The following is an 18,722-nucleotide window of genomic DNA, read 5'->3' on the forward strand; positions in this document are numbered from 1 at the left end:
TGCCTCCTGAGTAGCTAGGATTACAGGCGTGAGCTGCCAGAGCGCCAAGATAGCCCTTTTTAAAAGAACTGATGCTGGATTGGAGGTGTGGTTCAAACAGTAGAGCCCCTTCTTTGCAAGTGTGGAACCCTGAGTTCAAACCCCAGTTGCACCAAAAAAAAAAAAAAAAGGACTGATGTTTAATCCAGTTGTCCTATCAGCCAGTGGTTTGATTTTTTTTAAAAATCAGGATATAATGAAAGTCCACACTTTAATTAATAACTATTAGTACTAGTTTTATAAATAAGGTAAAATTCACACAACTATACAATGCATCAGTTTAAAGTGTGCAACATAATGAGTTCTTAGTATATTCACAAATATGAATGTGTTTTAACTTCTCTAGGTATATATCTATGAGTGAAATTGCTAGGTTACATGTCAAGTGATCTAGCTAAGGTCTGTGTTTAAGCTTTTAAAGAGCTGCCAGACGATTTTCCAATTTTCATCCCTACCAGCTGTGGATGAGGGTTTCAACTTCCTGTATTCTGTCTAACACTTGTCCTTATTGTCATCATCGTCATATTACCTAATACGCACTTTCAGACTTACTTTGTTTGTTGTTGTTGTTTTGGAGACAGGGTCTCTCTGTGTAGTCTATATCCTACTTCCTTAGTCTCCCAAATGCAACCCCACTCCAGGATTCAAATATTCTTTTTTTTCAAATTCAAACACTCTTAATTGTGAAAATATTTAGCAATATATACAAATATATAATAATTCATGACCAAATGTCCACCATCTTTTTTTGGTGTAACTGGGATTTGAGCTCAGGGCTTGGTGCTTGCACATCAGGCGCTCTACTGACTGTCCGCCATCTTGATCCTACAGTCATTAGTGTCATGCTCTGTTTTCATCACCTCTTTCCTGAAATTTATTTTGAAACCACAAAGAAACAGCCCAAATCACGTGACCCTTATGTCTTCCACAAAGACTGGTTCATGAGGCTTTGTGGCATGGGCCTGGGGAGATGTCTGCTCCAGAGCACTTCACTCTGCTTTTCCTGCTGAGCCCAGTGTCCTTGCCTTAACCAGGACAAGGTGTTCTGCTCAGGCTTCAACAAGATGATGTAGCACTTAGGGATGAAGATGCCACCCAGCAGCCCTGCAGTGGAGGCCAGGATGGAGATCTCCACAGCCACAGTGGACTTGCCCCAAGGACTGTGGTACAAGGGCAGGAAGGCTGTCCAGATGCTGCAAAAGAGCAGCATGCTGAAGGTGAGGAACCTGGTCTCATTGAAGGCATCTGGCATGCCCCTGGCCAGGAAGGCCACCGAGAAGGTACCTCCAGCCAGGAAGCCCAGGTAGCCTAACATGCAGAAAAAGGCAACTCCAGAGCCTTCATGGCACTGGATGACAACCTGGAGTAGCTCAGAAGTCATGTCCCTGCCTGGGAATGGTGGGGAGGTGCCCAGCCAGACCCCACAGAGAATAATCTGTATCAAGGAGGCTAGGAGTACCACTGACAGAGAAGCATCAGGACTCAGACATACCTGCAGCCTGTCCCTGGGCCTGGTAACCCTGAAGGCCAGTGCCACAGTGAGGGTCTTGGCCAGGATGGAGGAGACAGCCACAGTGAACACAATTGCAAAAGTGGTATGGTGGAGGAGGCAAGTGGTGGCAGTGAGTCGGCCAAAGAAGAGCAAGGAACAGAGGGCACAGAAGGTCAAGGAGGTCAGGAGCAAGTAGCTGAGAGCTCAGTTGTTGGCCCTGACCATGGGTGTTTCCCTGTGCTTTAAGAATATTCCAAGGACCAGCACTGCCAAGCCGGCCAGTGTGAGTGCCACTGAGGCCAGAGTGAGTCCCAGGGGCTCATCAAAGGCCAGGAAGGTCTCTGTCCTGGGCAGGCAGTAGTCTCTGGTATTGCTTGAATATTGCTCCTCAGGGCCCAGAAGACATTTCTTCATGTCTGTGGGTGACACACAGACCCCATGTCTGCAGTGTGATAGTAATGACACCAGCCCTGTGGACATGCTTCCCATGCATTAAGCACTGTTAAGAGTGTTTCACATTCATGTAGCTGTTAATTACTCTTGTTATTGTTGAACTGGGGATTGAACTCAGTGCCTTGTAACATACTAGGTAAGCACTCTTACCATATGAGCTATGCCCCCAACATAAATTATTCTTAGTTACCAGTGCTGGAATGGACATTAGAACAAGAAGCACAGGAAAATTGCACACCCTATATTCGTATTTAGGTGAACTTTTTCTTTGTTTGCCAATACTGAGTGTTGAACTCAGGGCCTCCCTCACACTTGCAAGATAGGCACTCATCCACTTGAGGCACTTTGCCAGCCCTTTTTGTGTTGGTTGTTTTCTGAGATAGGGTCTTGCTTTATGCCTAGGCTGGCCTGGATGATAATCCTCCTATTTGTGCTTCCCTTCATAGCTAGGATGACAGGCACACCTCACTACACTCAGTCATGGTTGAGAAGGGGGTCTTATGAACTTTCTCCCTGGACTGGTCTTGAACTATGATTCTACCACTGTGAGTAGCTAGGATTACAGGCTTGAGTCACTGCTCCTTGACTACATGGTTTTTTTAATGGTTAATTTTTTCCCAAGTTAAAGCAGTAGCTCTTCTTAATAGAAAATGTTTTGAACAGAGTTCTGTCCCCTGAAATTTATTTGTTGAACTCCAAACCCGGCTACCTCAGAATGTGACTGTATTTGGAAGTTAGTCAATTGGAGATGAATTATTAAAGTTAAGTCATTATAGTGAACCCTAATCCAACATGACTGATGTCCATCTAAGAAGAGGGAATTATGGGCTGTGGGTGTGGCTCAAGTGGTAGAGCACATGCCTAGCAAGCTCAAGGCCCTGAGTTCAAACTTCAGTACCACATAAAAGGGAGGATTAGGCTTTGGACACCAACAGGGATGACATGAGAACACACAGCAAGAAGGTGACTACCTGCAAGCCCAAGAGAGGCCTCAGAAGAAACCAACCCTGCAGACATCTTGATCTCAGACTTCTTATTTCAGGATTGTAAAACATAAATTTCTGTTGCTTAATAACACAGTGTTTTTGTTACCACTCAACCACTAGGATGACTCATATAAAAATAGTGTAGTAAAAAATGTGAGTTACAAAAGTACACTCATTGTTCAACTCTGTTTATAGAAGGTTAACAAACAGGCAAAACTTAGTGACCCCCAGTCACTAAGTAGTGGATACCTGGGGAGCAATGACCACTGTGTGTTTGAGGGGCTTTGGGGGACAGCTCATGTTCTGCTTCTTAGGGTCTAGGGACATGAAGTATTTGCATAATTATGATCCATATGCTGGTACATTTGATATAGTTCATTAAAACACTTATCTAAAAATGATTGTAAAGATGGCATCCTCACCAACACCCCTACAAGAAGTCAGCAGACATTTGGAGACTGCAATAACTAATTGGATGCAAATCAAGAGACTTCCAGCACCTTGATGGGTACTCTAACCCAGTTGCTCGCACCCTCACCTGTTTGGTCTGCAAACTGTCCTTCAGGGCATGGGCTGCAATCAAAACAGCAGTGAGGGGCTCCCTGCCAGGGAGTCTGGCTGAATCCTGGAAGACAGCTGCTGCTGCAGATAGAACTAGGCACCTGGGGATGGTGGATAGGGTGTCATCATTAACTGTACAGAAGCTCAGGCACTCCAAAACCAGAACAGGATTCTTCCCATCCACATAACAAGCTGTCTTTTGTGAAACATCAGGTCTGTCATCTCTGCTAGACTGAAGAGGAACCCCAAATGTAATAAACAATAAACCCTTTGAAGAGGCTCCACCTGGATCACCTGGCTTATGGCAACAAACCCTAGCAAGTAGTGCCTGGAGCTCCTACATCAAGAATCGTAGGTGATAGTGTCTCTTCTCTCTCTGTTTCTCTCTCTCTCTCTCTCTCTCACACACACACACACACACACACACACACACACACACACACAAACACTCTTGCATTGCCCAGACAGAGGTCCCCCATCTACACAAAAGCTGCAAGTATATGGCTCTGCCTCCCTGGGCACAGCTCCTACCTCCAAACAAACAAGGAATGTAGGAGAAAAGTGGAGTGAGAAAGTCTTTAAGAGAAATGTGAGATGCTGATTCTTTTTCTTAGCTCACAAAAGAATAGAAGACCCTCCCCAGCTCAAGCCTACTGACAATAACTTCAACAGAATTCTCTGAACCCTTTGCCTGTGTCCCCTGGGTTTGAGGAGTCCAAGAATGGGAGACTGACCCTCACTTGTAAACCTTAAGGCCAACATTTGACTGGAGATGCCACCAAGAACAAAATTATGCAAGGTTATAGAAGAGGTGGCCACACATCCATTGATGATGGCCAGAGAGCTGGATGTCTCTGTGGGTCAGAGTGGACACCTAGACACACCTGTCTCATGACAGCAACTAAATTTGTTAATAAAATGAGAACACCTGATCCACCCACCTCCCATACACTCCATGAGAATGTGTTTGGAGAAGTCTTTTACTACCTTTCCAGGTATAAGTTTTGCCTCTTTGCAGAGTAGATCCTAAATACAAGCATGGTAAAAAAAATTGGAAAAAAATCCTGATGCAAATTCTAATTCAACTTAGTGGCTTTGATATTTTTATTTGTGATGATAAGTAAATGCCTTTCTGTCCTCAAAGAAGGGCCTTGTTTGAATAAACAGCTTTATAGGCATAAGAACCACTGAATTTCCCTCTCATGTACACAAGTAGAAGAGTCACCCATGCACCTAGGCAACTCACCAGTACATCTTCCTTCAAGTGGAGCAGCATCTGTTCCCTGAAGAGGCTCGAGGGTCAATCATCCCTATGTGTACCAAACGGAATAGGCCCTCAGGGGTCTTCTTCCCTTGGAAAATGTCAGATTTTGTAACCAAATCTCCATTGGCATCAAACTTAATCCTGCTCCCATCAGGAATCTTGAAGTGCACCTTCCTGAGGTGATGAAGAAGCTGAGGAAGAAAGGATGACATTGTAGACAATGGCTACAAGCCTTTGGCCACTGTGATGAGCTTGTGTAGCTCCAGGCAAGGCCAATTTACTCATTAGGCACACGGGACCAAGATACCTGTGACATTTGCAGGGATTCAAGAACATGCTTTAACTTCTCGTAAATCAGAGGAAAGTTTAATAAAGTAATGAATACATAATAATTAATCCACATTATGCTTATCTTTATAATGAGGCAGTCATGAAATCAAATTTTTAATGTTTTTCAATGAAGGAGCCCAAAGGTCACAATGTGGACTTCTCACCACACTGCAAGTGGAGTCCAAACCCCGGCAAGACTTTGACAAGCTGTCCCTGGCCCACCCATACCCCACAGTCAGTAGCCACATGACACTCCCTTCATCCTAGCTACATGGCTTTTGCTTGTTCCCACACTAGTGCCTTGTCCTATGCTGAATCTACCACCTGGAATACCATCACACACTTCCCACAGCTGCTGCTTCTCATCTTCCAGTCTTGAGCTCAGGTATCTACTCAGAGATATTTGAGAACTTTCCTAACTTTTCCAGTTCTCTACTCGCTCCCATATCATGCACTCTGCCTATTCTTCACAAAACACATACAGACATTGTCATACTTATGTTTTTTTTTAGACAGGGTCTTGCTATGGTAGCCCAGTCCTGCTTCAGCCTCCAAGTTGCTGTGCTGATGAATGTGTACCACCACATTTTAAATTTTTTAATCTTTTTCTCTACCAAAAAGCCAACAGTCATCATTGTCCTTCTGGTTCATAGCCAGATGTATCTTCATCTGGCACATAATGGAAGCTCAGGTTATCTGCATAAAGTTAATGAAAGTATTCCCTTTCCTTGGCCTCAGCCATTCTCCAGTTGCCTCACTGACCAGCATCACATTCCCTAAGAGTATCCTTTTTGGCTATGGGCCTAGTTTGTTCACCTACACCCCAAGTGAGCTAGAGAACATGCTCCCCTGTCTTACCACCATCAGAAACAATGGATCAGAAACCCTATGGAACTTACATGGTCAATGATGAAAGTTAAAAATCCAAAAGTTTACAGACACCTCTGCTGCTCCTAATAGGCCAGTTGCATGGCTTTTCAAGGCTAATGTACCCGTCAACTTCTCGGTTTGGTAGAAATGGTCAGAGAAGAACACTATCTGTGAGAGTTCCTCTTAGGATGGCTATAAAGGCCAAAGGAGGCATCACCACTCTACATTGGATGGGAGAACCCACACTTTGAGCATTAGTGTATTCAGGTATTTGGTGGAAGGTGTGTGGAGGCATATCTATATGGTTAGCAAGGGTGGAAGAGGGCTCGAGGACATATTAGTAAAGAAAGTAAATTTAGGCAATGTATCTGTCCATAGTACTGAGGTAGAGATGTGCAAGAAGACTGCTAGGTGCTCACATCCTGAGGCCTGTAGGGGAGAATTGGCCAGGAGAACAGCTGTATGAAACCAAAAGGAGCAGGAGGCCCTTCCAACATAAGCACGGGAGGCACTCTGGGAAGGCTTAGCCAATGCACAGCCTCACATGAATTAACATGAGAAATTCACATGATGGGATTGCCTATTACATCTAATACAGGTTGCAAGTTAAATGCATATCATAAAAAATATTTTTAGTATAAGTATGTCTCATGGGGATGTACTTACACTAAAAAATTATCTCTGGAATTCATATTTAGCCAAGTATTCTGTTTTTGTTGACTAGAACTGACAATCCTATATGCAAATGAAGTCAGCTAGAGGGGAGTAAGGAAATGACCCTCTCACCAGCTCCTCCTTGGAGGAAGTTTGGAATTGATTCCCCTTGGAGAGCATCATGGGCAGGCACCTGCTAATATTGATTTTGCTGAAAGGTTCAAAGGTTCATGATCATTCTGTGGTCCCACCTGTTCATGCTGGATACATCGGGGTCCCCAGGTATACAGAGAGCCAAAGTATTAACCCTTTCGAATCTGTGGGTAACTTGAGTTATAATAGTAAGAGAATACAATTAACTTATATGTTATACATGTCAGGATCTGTTCTAAGTGCTTTATGTTCATTTCCTCATTAATCCTCACAACAATACAAGGAGGTATAATTAATATTGTTTCTGTTTTGTAAATGAAGTACCTGGTGCACAAAGATGCAAGCATGAAAAGTTATACCTGATAGCTCCCCAAGTCACCATCAGCTACTGAGGCGAAGAAGATCAACCTCAACAAAAGTGGGCTAATAGGAAGCCAGCAGGTATACTGGAGTTACATTCCATCTGCAAGACCATTAAATATACAGAACACCATTATCTTACTTAAGTATCCCAACAGCCTGAGAACTGGCTATTATTTTGTCCTGTTTTGTGATGAGTTTCTTGAGATTTATAACTGAAAGTATAATTGTCGAAATACAGAAGACCCAGTTAAACTTGAATCTCTGGTAAAAGAATGAGTCTTTTGCCCACCAGGGTGGAAAATGCCTGTAATCTCAGCACTAAATAAGTGGAAGCAGAATTGTAAGATCAAGTCCAGGCTGCATGAAAAAAAAAACCAAAGAAATGACTCTTTAGTATAAAAATATCCTATGAAATACTTGGGATGCACTTATAATAAAAGGCATTTGCAATTTATCTGAAATTCAAGTTTTCAGCACACATCTACTAAAAACCATTGTTTATCAAACCTCAAATTTAAGACACACTAAAAAATTCTATTTGCTGTGTATCTGAAACTTGAGTCCCACTAAGCAGCCTGGACTCACTAAATCGAGCATCATAGGGACATGACATAGGTCACACAACTATTGTGAACTCTGGACTTTTCATCCAATGTTCTGGCTGAATGCCTTCCAGCTGCAAGCATAAAACATCCTCCTAAGAGAGCAGTCTCACTTCCACGTGTGTAGCTTAGAATGAGTGTCCTATTGTTTATCATTCCTTGAATCACCCAATGCACATGTTTCTCTCTCACCTGCCAGGGCTGAAAGTGCAGAGGGTCTTCATATATCCCATTCCTGTGCTCACAGGCTACCAGGGCATTCAGAGCATGGGCAACGCTGTAGACAGCTGTGTCGGTGATGTCAAATGTACTCAATTCCTGGAAAAGATACTCCCAGCCTGTCAGGCTCTCATTCCCTGAACAAAACCAGACACCCTCTGCCACTGTGCTGTTCCTGTGGGGACATGTGCACTTGAATGTAGCTTCCCAGAGCCCTATTATGAACATGTCCTCTGGGGTCCAGCTAGGGTGCAGGCAAGAGAGAAACTCGGGTAACCCAGGGGCATGGCTGCTCTGATGCAGAAGTCCAAATGAGCCTTTCAGGACCTGGGAGACACCTGGCACAGTTAGGGCAAGTGACACATGCAGAATGCCCTTGCTGACCCAGACCTGGCCTGTGAGATGGAGGCCCAGCAAGCCCTGCAGGATGAGCTGGAAATTTGAGTTGCTCAGAATACCATTCTGGTATGCACCTCTGCATCTTCTAAACAATGGCTTCTGTCTTCTCTGGTGATTCCTGAGAAAGGAGTTGGAGGTTGAACTCAATATAGACACCAGCCTGGCTCAGCTCCTGGGTAGCCAGAGAGCTGGCCTGCTGCCCAAAGTCATCATTCTGGGCCAGGATGCCCACCCAGGACCATCCAAAGTGGAGCACCAGCTAAGTCACTGCATGTGAGGACATGAGGTCACTGGCCACCGTCTGAAGGAAGGATGAGAACTGAGTCTTTTCACTGAGGCTTGGCAGTGTGGATGACTAACTGATCTATCACAGAAGGGCCAGGCAACAAGAGAAGGAGTGAGAAGCAGACTCAGCACAGACTCATCATCAAGTTTAAACATAAGAAAGTGAGCACAGGGAGAACAGAGCAAGAGTAGACAACTTGCCCAAGATTGCCCTAAATGAGTTCCACAATTTGTGTTTTTGTTGTCATTGTTGGGGGTTGTTCACCTTCTTGCTTGCTGGAGGTCCTGCATACCAAGCAGTCCTGGGAAAATAGGGCCACTGGCTACCCTAGTTGGACCAGAGCCATAACTAGACTATGTCTCAGGAAACATAAGGGACTGATGTCAGATGGCTGAGCCAAAGCATCTCTGAGGCAAATGGAGACCTTGTGAAGGTTTGGGACTGGTAGGGAAGGAAGCCCCAGAATTTATCCATCTCACTTCTAAACTTCTCCCAGCTTATAACAGACCTCTGTCTGCATTTGAGTAGTAGCTACTGGTCCACAATAAATATCCATATGACATTTAAAAAAATATTGATGTGAAGGAAATAGTGAGTAAGAAGGAGTAATAGAGGGAATGGATTTGATCAAACTAGATTGTATACATTGCAGAAGAATCACATTGAAATTCCTTTGTACAATTAATATAGTCTGAGGGAAAAAAATATACTGATAGTTGAAACTAGCATTGCAACCTGCTGGTTCCCTCATTCATCAGCTAGATAATTCTTTGCCATGTGTTCACTCCCTTGTCTTAGGAGAGTTTTCATGACAGTTCTTGGACAAAATGCTCTGACAGTTGTGGAGTTCACCAAAATGTTGTGTTTGCCTCGCTGACTCAGCCCAAACACATCTTCTGTTCTGAGAGTCTGTCTCCTGTTTGTTCTATTCTGTTGGATTGGCCTTCCGTTTTGTTTTGCAATTCTGTTTCATTCTTTTTTCTGTGGTTTTTCATATCCTGAGTCCCTTCCTCTTTAATGTTGTCTATTTTCATCCTGAGTTCATTTATCTCTTTATTAATCATGTTCTTTGTTTCACTTTGGTGTTTATACAGTGGTTCTATGGTTTCTTTTATTTCTTCTTGTGCTTTTTCAAATTCTCTATTTTTGTTGTCTTGGAATTTCTTGAGTGTCTCCTTTACATTTTGGCTGACCGTATCCAGTATCATCTCTATAAAATTCTCATTGATTACCTGTAGTATTTATTCTTTTAGATTATTCTTGTGGGCTTCATTGGGGTCTTTGGCATAGTTTATCTTCATTTTGTTGGAGTCTGAATCTGAGTATCTGTTTTCTTCATTTCCCTCTGGTTCCTGTACTAATTTTTTGCTATGGGGAAACTGGTTTCCCTGTTTTTAATGTCTTCCCGTCATTGCCCTTGGTGGTGTTATTGTCCCTGTACTGTGTGCAATTAAGTATTTTCTAGCTTGTAATAATAACAATGGTGATATTTAGAATGGAAGGGTGAGAGCAGAGGGAAAGCAAAGAAGTTAAAGAAAGAGGGAAAAACAAGTGAACAAACAAAAGAACCCAAAACAAACAAACAAACAAAAGTTTCAAAGATATAGATAGGGAGAGATAGTGTACTAATCAACAGTAAGCTGAACAGGCATTAGAGAGACAGAAGATTGAGGGAAAAAAATTAAAAAATAAAAAAAATAAAATAAAAAATAAAAAAATCTCCAAGTTCAAATGCAATAAAGTTTCAGTCTTAATAATTTTGGTGTTAGTCCCTCAGCCCGCAATCCTGGAGATGGTGTCTCAGAAGTAGTTCTGTCATTGTCTCATCAAAGGGGGAAAAAAACAAAACTAAACCAAAACAAAACAAAAAAGACCACAAAGTGTCTCAAGTTAAAATGCAATACAGTTTCAGTAAGTTTTTCAGCATGCAGGTGTAGTTCAGTTGTTGTCTCATCACAGGTAGGTAGAAAAAAAAGAAGAGTCTGGAGACAGTTCTGTGAATGGCTATCTGAGGCTGTGGCTCACCTGCCCGCTGCTGTCAGCCTGATGTTGCTGGAGGCTTTATTTATGCAGATCTCAGGAGTGAGCTTAACACTCACCGAGCCCCTCAGGCTTTGTTTATTTAGGGTTCTCCTGGGGGTGAGCCACTGCTTCAAGCTTTACCCTTTCCAAGCACACTGGGGGAGGTGACACTGCACCAGCTTTCTCAGGCGGCATGTTTATTTACAGTTCATGTGGGAAGTGGGTCTTCCCCCCTCTCCTGTGGAGTTTTCCTCCCACTGCCACTTTTACAAGCTTTCCCACTCCTGGTTGCTGGGTGGTGCCACTGCTCCTACCTTCTCCGTCCAGCTTATTTATTTACAGTTCTTTGAGGGATTGCCCCTCCCCCTCCTTCTGTGCTCAGGGCACCCCGCCCTCTTTGCTACATGTCTTTTTTGTTGTTATTGCTTATTATTCAGGTTTTTTTTCTTTTTTCCCTCGGTGGGGGTAGGTCTGTCCAGGGGGCTATGCTGATCTGGCCCAGGGTTGTCTGTGGGAGTACAGCATGCCACTTAGCTCACCTTGTGGTCCGCATCTTCCCAAGCAGCCTGAGTGCTGGCATCTGGCAGCGGCACTGGAGCCCTCCTGGTTTCTCCGTTTAATGTGGAGTGGGAATGTTACACATGGACTGGGGGTGTGGAGGAGTCAAAGTTTTGCCTCCTCTTGGTGGTTTTTCCTGTAAGGTGTATCTCCAGCATCTCCAAAATTTTACTTTAGGAGGCATGCTTTCTGCTTCCTCCCTCTAGCCGCCATCTTGGAATCTCTGTTCCTTCTAGAATAAGTCTGAACCTTGCCTGTTTAACTCTCTGCCTCCCTCCTTTGCTCCTTCCCCTTTTTAGTTGCTGCTTCTCAGTCATGCTGAGTCTAACTGTGGTTTGCACAGAACTCATTGGTACTGACAATGATTTAAGACAAACCCTTGTCACCTCGTCATTTAGTGATCCTTGCAGTGTTAGAGATGACAAGGAATCTGGTTTACTAGTTTTCATTTGTTTCTAAATTTGTCAAGGAAGAGATTATGCCATGTGCCCAAAAGAGAGAAGAGCAGGGTTCTCTCTGAGTGTGCTTTTGGCCCAGGTGCAGATGGAGCCATTCAGTCTCTGGGTGTCTGGAATGCATGAGTTTTAACTCTTCTTCTCTGAGTGCAAACCCTCTTACCAACAAAAGATAGTAATTAAATAGGTTGTGTAAAGATTATATTTCTCAATGGAAAGATGTTCGGATCTGGGTGGTTCATATAAAGAGATAAAGCTGACTCAGCTTCATACAGGTAGAGATGCCAGATTTTGCAAATGAAAATACAGGATAGTAGGGCTGGAAATGTGCCTCAAAGTGGCAGAGCACTTGCCTAACAAGCACGAGACCCTGAGTTCAAAGCCCAGTACTGCAAAGAAAAAACAAAATGCAGGATACACTGTTATGTTTGGATTTCAGATGAGTAACAAATAATTTGTTCGTATAAGTGTATTCCAAGAGACATGCTTAATTATTATTCATTAACAATGAGTGTTTTAATATAAACAATGGGGGAAACTTACACTAAAAATTATCTGCTGTTTCTCTGAAATCCAAATTTAACTGCAGGTCCAGTACTGTATCTGGAAGCCTTATAACATGGAAAATGAGCTTCTTGAGCTGTGTTCAAGAAATGAATTTTATATTTGGAGGTATGGCTCAAGTGATAGAGCACCTGCCTAGCAAGCTCAAAGCTCCAAGTTCAAACCTCAGCACCACCAAAATAAAAAAAATGAAGTTTCTGAATAATCTAAATTAAAATATATTATGTAAGTTTGGTCCATAAGAACTGATTTCAGGAATAAATTTAATCTGCATGTTTGTCTTATTCATGTACTTTTGGCAATTAATTTAGGGTATTTCATAAAATAAATATTTGATTACAAATGTACAAATGCATTTTAGAAGCTACAGATGAAAAGACATTTTTTAAATTATGGGTACACTGTCCCTTAATTAAAATTCTGGTGCTAGATATGTTTCAGACTTCAGAATTTTTATATTGTAGAAAAAAACATAGATTTTTACCTGACTCAGTATAGCTTATGGGGTCTAGGAGCACAAATGTGTGATTAAGCTATAAGCCTTAGAGTGAAATACACTAAATGTGGCAAATAAAGACATTTAGTAGCTTACAAAAAAGACACTTCTAATTATTTAAATATGCTTGAATTTGAAAGGAATGAAAAAACCCTCCTATAGAAGCTTTCAGCTCAGAGGCACTCTAGAGAGAATGGTGGTCAGAACCAGCCCTTGGATACATCAGAATGGGGTGTTAATTTAAGTTTAAAACATCTATAACAGCAGTGTATTACTTGCAGAGATTCTTTCAGAAACAGCTTGCTATCTGTCTGTCTGTCTATTTTTGAGACAGGCTGGCCTCCAAATCACAATCCACCAACCTCAGGCTACCAGCCCAGCTGGCCTGTTCATCAGGATAGAACTGGACCAAGTGATGGTACAACTGAGCCCATACCTAAAGTTTCACACTTAGGAACAAACCTAACCTCATGATAAGTCCACCAAGGATTAGCAAGGTCTGGGCTTCCTCTGCGACAAAAGCCCACACAAAGCCCTCTCAGGAAACACCCCTCAAACCAGTTCTGTGGTTTATGGGGACCCAGCTTCACAGATAATGAGGAAACCCTTTCTGGAAGACCAGGAAGCTTAGCAAATTGAGACATTCAAGAAGAGAGGAAGTCACTCAAATTTAGAGGTTTCAACAGTCAAAAACAAGTAGACTTAAATCCAAATCCTTATACAATGCTGATGGGCATGTAAAGGGTGAAAGGGCTGTTATATTCAGGGGAATCTGAGATGTTCCCTGAAGGCTCATGGGTTAGGCATCTTAGATGCCAGCTGATGGGCTTTGGGGGTCATTCTGAGGGCTCTGACCTAATCAACGGATTAATCATTTGATGGATTCATAATAGGATGGCATTATTGGGAGGTGGGTAGAAAGTAGGGATTGGGACCTAGTTGGTAGAAGTAGGTTATTTGGGCCATGTCCTTGAACAATATCTCTTGTCTCCTGACCCTTCTTCTCTCTGATTCCTGGTGACCATAAGGTGAGCAGCCATGATGCTCTGCCTCACTACAGGTCCAGAAATATCACATGGACCAAACCTCTGAAACTGAGCCAAAATAATTCTTTCCTCCTTAAGTTGTTTCTCTCAGGTATCTTGTCACAGTGACAAAAAGCTAACTAAAACAGTGGCTTTTGAAAACATTTTGGTGGTTCATCAAATGGTTGAATAGAGTTGCTATTTGACCTACAAATTTTACCCATGCATCCAAGACAATTGAAAATATGTAAATACACAAATACCTATACATGAACATCATAGAAACAGCATTCATGAGAGTCAAGGAAAAAAAAGAGGAAACAGCTCAAAGGTCTGAAGTGGTTAAAGAATAAACCAACTGTAGTATATTCATACAATGAAATATTGTCAACAAAAATGAGTGAAGCACTGGTATACAATACAGCATGGAAGAACCATGAAGATTTGCTCAATGAAAAAAAGACAGTCCAAAAGTAGTATATGATACCATTCATAGGAAATGTCCAGAAAAGGCAAATCCAAAATGACAGAAAGCAGATTAGTGATTGTCTTATGATGGGGATCATGGGATGTAGTAGCTAACAGGTTTGGAGTTGCTTTGCAGAGTGATACAAAGATAAATACAATGTGGAAGTTTATAGATATGAGAAATTTGGATATAAAATAAGGAGTATTTGACATTCTTATGAGTTGGGCTTTTAAGAAAAGAATTTCCTGTTTTGCAAGGAAGTATGGATTGTGGTGATGGTTGCAGGACTCTGGTCATGCTAAAAGCCACTGCATTATTTGCCTTAAATCTGTGAATTATATTCTGTGCAAATTATATCTCAATTTACTTTTTCAAAATATGAAGTAAGCTGGGTATGTTGGTATATACTGTAATTCCAGCTACTCAGGAGGCAGAGATAGGATGATTGTGGCTCAAGGCCAACCAAGGCAAAAAAAAAATGAGACCCTAGATCAAAAGTAAACTGTGTGTAATGGTGCAAGCCAGTATTCCCAGCTACTCAAAAGTAGGAGGATCATGGCCATTGGCCAGCCCAGGAAAAAATGTGAGACCTTATCTGAAAAACAAGTTAAAAGCATACCTCAAGTGACAGAGCACTTTCTGAGCAAGTGGGAGGCCCCGAGTTTAATCATCAGTCCAGCCAAAAAAAAACATATGTGTGTGTATGTGTGTGTATATATATATATATATATATAGAGAGAGAGAGAGAGAGAGAGAGAGAGAGAGAATGTGGCCACTAATATGGGAATAACATGGTGGGCCTGAGATTCAGGGAGCACCTGTGGGGTGGAGGTGAAGCTTATGGCATGAACCCTATCACCTGGATTCAAATCTCACCCCAACACCCTATACTGGGTAAACTTGGACCCCTCATTGATTGTTATCTAAACTTCAATTTACTCAGCAATGCAGTGGGATGATAGCTTTCTCCAAACAAGGGTATGACAAGGCATAGAGAGCATCAGCAGACAATGTGGATCCAGAGTGGAGATTATGGTCTCCATCACCATGAATTTTGTTGCTATATTGTTTGTGAAGGAGCAAGGCTTTGGAAGAACTCACCTGTGGAAACTTGTAGGTTCCCAGAAGCCTGACCATGGAGACAGACAGGACTGACCATATGTCCCCCACCAGGGCAGCCTAGGGTGGGCCAGACCCACACCTATAGTTTGGGATGGGCTCCTTCTGCCCAGTGAGAAAGCCCATCGTCTCATGGAGGGCTCCATGCACCGAGTCCCCAGAGTTCCAGATGTAGAAACCCAGTGTCAGGTTGGGCAACAGGCAGACATCCCTATTGATTTCCTCGATAACAAAGACAAAACCCTGGGCCACCAGGTAGCCCCACATGGAAACACTGAGGGAAAAAGATACCCATGTGTATCACTTAAGAAAGAGACTTAGGAAAATGGAATGAATGCAGTCAGTGACCCCTGGGTATGTGACCCTTGAAATGATAACATACCTCCCCATCAATTCTTATACATGGGTGTATGTAACAGCATCATTCAGAAGAGCCAAAAGGAGACAGGAGGAATATGGAGAAACTGGTCAACGGGAACAAAATTTCAGCTAGACAGGAGGGTAAGTTTCAAGATCTATTGCACAGCATGGTTATGATAGTTAAGAGTAATTAATGGATATTTCAAAGATGCCTAGAGAGTAGGTTTTAAATCACCAAAAAATGATATGCTTATTGGTTTCTTTAAATTGTTCCATAATATATAAATATATCAAAACATCATGTGGTACACACACACACACTATTATTATCATTCAGTGAAGTTAGAAAATAACAAGCAGACTGTGAGACTATCTCAAGTGATACAGTGCCTGCCTCTTATATGCAAAGCACTGGGTTCAATCCTTAAGTATTAGATAGATATAGATAGATAGATGATAGATGGATAGATAGATGATAAATGGATAGATAGATAGATGATAGATGGATAGATAGATAGGTAGATAATGGCAAGATCAAGAATAAAGTATCAACATCACATCTCATCCATTTCTGGTGGGAATACAAAATGGCTACAGTCACTTTGACGATTATGGGTTTTTTAAAGTTTTCTAAGAGTATGTCTCACTATGTATTCCACGCTAACCCGCAACTCCCTGATCCTACTACCTCATCAGTTTTTTAATAAAGTTATTGATAGACTTTTTAATAGACAAAAGGACTGTGTTGGGAACGCCTGTCTGCAAAGACAGGTTAGAAAACACAGTGCAGAAATTGGCAAAGGCAATACAGGTAGGAGGTTCATAACTCAAAGATTTATTCATTCCATATTTATTCATTCAACACACCTACCTAGGCCTTGTTCCAAGCACAAATCTAGACAAGAGAATCAAGAATTCCTGCCTGGCCAGGTGCCAGTGGCTCACACGTATAATCCTAACTACTCATGAAGCAGAGATCAGGAAGATCACAGTTTGAAGCCTTCCTGGGCAAATAATTCATGAGACTCTATCTCAAAAAAACCCATCACAGAAAAAGGGCTGGCAGAGTCGCTCAAGGTGAAGGCCCTGAGTTCAAGCCCCAGTCCCGCAAAAAAAAAAAATTACTCTTGCCTGACCTGTGAAATCTATGCAGCACAGCCAATAACACATGAACAGCCTGCATTTCAGAGTCTGTTGCAGACAAGAAAGCAAAGATGGAAAGAGATGTGAAGAAAGGCAGGTGATAAAGCCACAGACGTGATGACTGAGGCCATCAAGCTATGATACTGAGAATCAGCTGCTGCTCAAGGCTTCAAGAAACCTCCTGTGGGTGCCGAAAGAATTCAGAGATATCCACCTCAACCAGCACTTACCTTGAATGGGCCAGCCCAGCTGGTGGAGCTGTGAAATCCAACAGGTGACATTATAGAAATGAAGATTGAGAAACTGGCACCCATTACCACATCCCCTGAACGGTCAAAGCGAGGAGTCTTCCCTGGCAACCACCAGCCTATTGGTCCAGAAAGGGCAGCCCCAGAGAGACAGCCCAGGAGAGTGAGAAGCAAAATGCCCAGCTGCATGCCTGCCATAGGGCTGGAGAGCCAGGGACATTACAGCCCCCTTATGGGGCCATGCCTGGTGGTGACAAGGAGTTTCATCTGGGATTTTGCCATCCACTTAGGAATTGGGCCTGAGGCCAATTTGGAAACTCCAGTCTTGTACACCTTGGGGACAAAAAGGGTCCAGAGCTGAGGTGCCACTAAATCCTAGGACCATTAAAAGTTGTACTTTGTTCACCTGTGGCTTCATCACCTAGCTACAGCCAGGGTCACAGCTCTGGGCATCACCTGCAGACTTCAGGGAGGGATCGTTTGGGTCCTGACTGCATCCTGAGGGACCTTCAAGCCCAAGAACAGCTGTTCTTAGGGTCTCCAGGCCATTTTGTTAGAGAGAGGTCCTAGGAGGGTACAAGAGGTAGAGCCCCGGACACCTTGTGCCTCACCTAACATCATTTGGAAATGGAGATGTCCAAGCCTAGGGTCTCAGGAGGGACAGGATATGTTCAGCCTCAGCAAGCAGCCCAGGTTCAGCTGGTTTACCTCTGTGGTCAGGGAGGCTATGTCCTGGAAGAGAGACTGGGCTGTGAGCAACTTCCCAGCACAGAACAGGAGAGTTAATGCCCAAATCCTCATGAGACTTGGCTCTGCAAAAGGAAAGACGTTCAACATTCTCAGCCTCAAGAACACACAAATAAAACTATAGCGAGGAAGACACCAGTTCATGCCCACTAGAGTGATTATAACCCTTTTTAAACAGGAAAATAAATGTTGGTGAGGATGTGGAGAAACTGGAACCATTGCACAGTGATAATGAGAATGTAAGATGGTGCGGCCACATTAGAAAAGTCTTTACTGGGTGTTTTGGCACACACTTGTAATCCCAACACTGGGAAAACTAGGCAGCTGGATCACAAATTCAAGGTCAGCATGGATTACATAGCAATACACTATCTCAGAAAAGGAAGAAAGCAGTCTTGCTGATACTCAAAATTGTAATGTTGAGTTACTATATGACCCATGATTGCATTACTCAGTATATGCAGTGTCAGACTTTTCATTGCTGTGAAATACTTGACAAAAACAGCTTAAGGGAAGGATTTATTTTGGTTCACAGTTTCATAGGTTTGAGCCCATGGCTGGCTGGCTCCATCATGGTAGCAAGAGTGTGTGGAGCATAGTGTTTATGTCATGGCTTCCAGGAAGCAGAGGGGTAGGGGGGCACCATGGCAAGACCACAGCTCCCAAGGACAAGACTCCACTGACCTACTTCCTCCATCTAGGCTCCACTTGCTGAAGTTTCACCACCTCCAAAAATAGAGCCTTTGGGGGACATTTCATACTCAAACAATACACATATTTAAATAATAAGTCCACACAAATTTGCACATGAATGTTTACAGAAACATTCACAAGTGTCCAAAAGT

The 18,722-nt window shown here is 42.8% G+C and overlaps 1 protein-coding gene and 1 pseudogene across 1 annotated transcript in view; one reads left to right on the plus strand and one right to left on the minus strand.

The window, feature by feature from the left end:
* Positions 1-18,722, plus strand: part of LOC141410430 (uncharacterized) — a 589,957-nt gene that overhangs the window by 521,785 nt on the left and 49,450 nt on the right. The window lies entirely within an intron of this gene.
* Positions 956-17,277, minus strand: LOC109701261 (vomeronasal type-2 receptor 26-like; annotated as a pseudogene).

Source organism: Castor canadensis, chromosome 16 (assembly GCF_047511655.1).
Source record: "Castor canadensis chromosome 16, mCasCan1.hap1v2, whole genome shotgun sequence".
Classification (NCBI taxonomy): domain Eukaryota; kingdom Metazoa; phylum Chordata; class Mammalia; order Rodentia; family Castoridae; genus Castor; species Castor canadensis.